Here is a 2500-nt window from a genome sequence, read left to right as displayed (position 1 = left end):
CAACCGCCCAACTCGCAACTCCAGCGGATGAACGGCGGACTTTGCTCGCACTCGCAATGTGCAATCCACCCCTATAACGTGCGTTTCATGAAGAGTTATGTCCAATATGCGACATTCCCGCTGTCCATATACATGAGCTGCGAGCTGTACCACGTACGAGCTACAGACGCGATCGCGTTGCTCTCTGTACGAATGCAGATGCTCAGCGGCAGCTAGGAGGCGCTCCATCCATGTCGGTACCGGTGAGCGTTGCACTCGCAGTCGCAAAAACGTACGGCAAGTATATTACTCGGAAGAGTCAATGACAGTCCAAGCCCCCCCTGCGTGGGAAGAGTCTTTCTAGGCCATGACCCACCAGAAGGGCGCAGCGTCCCCCACCCCAGACATGTGACGTCACACTATCGGTATTGACGACTAGACTGATTCCTTATAATCATTTGCCATACACCGGTGGAAGCTGCCGAGACGAGTAACTACATGGCGGCCTCGCCGTGTCACTAATGTACAGAGATACAACAGTTTCGACTGGAACCGGATGAAACGTATACACGGCGCTGATTAGTAATAGATAGAGCCATCAAAATACAGATAATGTATACAACTGTCCGTATACATGCTGAAAGACTCTGCTCACAATCACAACCACACGTCAGCCAGACACTCTTATCACGCACTACTCTCTGCCTGTAACAGGCACAGAGACAATATGTAAGCACCAGCATGGAACAACACCCAGTGCATCCTCTCCGCCACATTAGACAATCCACACTATCATAACCAGACCGGGAGGTCCACTCACAAAACAGAATATCCCACCCTTCCGACAACCACCATTGCTCAGCTAAGCCACCAACACCCACACACGTCCTACACAGGGGTACACCCAACATCACAATACTGCCTCCTGTCACAGCACACAAACAATGGCAGGAATGAAAGACACAGGTCTGCCACAAGCATGGAATCAGAGCGCCGCCTGTCATGAGCCAAAGGTGCATCCTGACGTGGCAAATCAGATGATGCCGCAGGCATCCACTTACTATAATCACAATCAACAAACCGGCCGCCGCCGCCGCCCCCCCCCCCCCCCCCCCCCCCCCCCCCCCCCCCCACCCCCCCCCCCCCCCCCCCCCCAATACACCTTTCCTTACAACAATGTGTACCTTAACCTAACCCATATTGCGCCTTAACCTAACCCATATTGCGCCTTAACCTAACCCATATTGCGCCTTAACCTAACCCATATTGCGCCTTAACCTAACCCATATTGCGCCTTAACCTAACCCATATTGCGCCTTAACCTAACCCATATTGCGCCTTAACCTAACCCATATTGCGCCTTAACCTAACCCATATTGCGCCTTAACCTAACCCATATTGCGCCTTAACCTAACCCATATTGCGCCTTAACCTAACCCATATTGCGCCTTAACCTAACCCATATTGCGCCTTAACCTAACCCATATTGCGCCTTAACCTAACCCATATTGCGCCTTAACCTAACCTATATTGTCCCTTAACCTAACCCATATTGTCGCTTAACCTAACCTATATTGCGCCTTAACCTAACCCATATTGCGCCTTAACCTAACCCATATTGTCCCTTAACCTAACCCATATTGTCCCTTAACCTAACCTATATTGTCCCTTAACCTAACCTATATTGTCCCTTAACCTAACCCATATTGTCCCTTAACCTAACCTATATTGTCCCTTAACCTAACCTATATTGTCCCTTAACCTAACCTATATTGTCCCTTAACCTAACCTATATTGTCCCTTAACCTAACCTATATTGTCCCTTAACCTAACCTATATTGTCCCTTAACCTAACCTATATTGTCCCTTAACCTAACCCATATTGTCCCTTAACCTAACCGATATTGTCCCTTAACCTAACCTATATTGTCCCTTAACCTAACCTATATTGTCCCTTAACCTAACCTATATTGTCCCTTAACCTAACCTATATTGTCCCTTAACCTAACCTATATTGTCCCTTAACCTAACCTATATTGTCCCTTAACCTAACCTATATTGTCCCTTAACCTAACCTATATTGTCCCTTAACCTAACCTATATTGTCCCTTAACCTAACCTATATTGTCCCTTAACCTAACCTATATTGTCCCTTAACCTAACCTATATTGTCCCTTAACCTAACCCATATTGTCCCTTAACCTAACCCATATTGTCCCTTAACCTAACCCATATTGTCCCTTAACCTAACCCATATTGTCCCTTAACCTAACCTATATTGTCCCTTAACCTAACCCATATTGTCCCTTAACCTAACCCATATTGTACCGTAACCTAACCTATATTGTACCTTAACCTAACCTATATTGTACCTTAACCCAACACACGTTGGGCCTTAACCTGCTCTGTAATTGTCATACGACGCGTTAAATTAGTGTAGTGTTGCCTAACTGCAACCCCCGCAATATAGTTTGCTACTCGCACTGCCCGGTCCCCAGAGTATCGCTTCATGTTAAACACC

The sequence above is a fragment of the Schistocerca serialis genome, unplaced genomic scaffold (genome assembly GCF_023864345.2).
Source record: "Schistocerca serialis cubense isolate TAMUIC-IGC-003099 unplaced genomic scaffold, iqSchSeri2.2 HiC_scaffold_926, whole genome shotgun sequence".
NCBI classification, from domain to species: domain Eukaryota; kingdom Metazoa; phylum Arthropoda; class Insecta; order Orthoptera; family Acrididae; genus Schistocerca; species Schistocerca serialis.
This window is presented reverse-complemented; position numbering follows the sequence as displayed.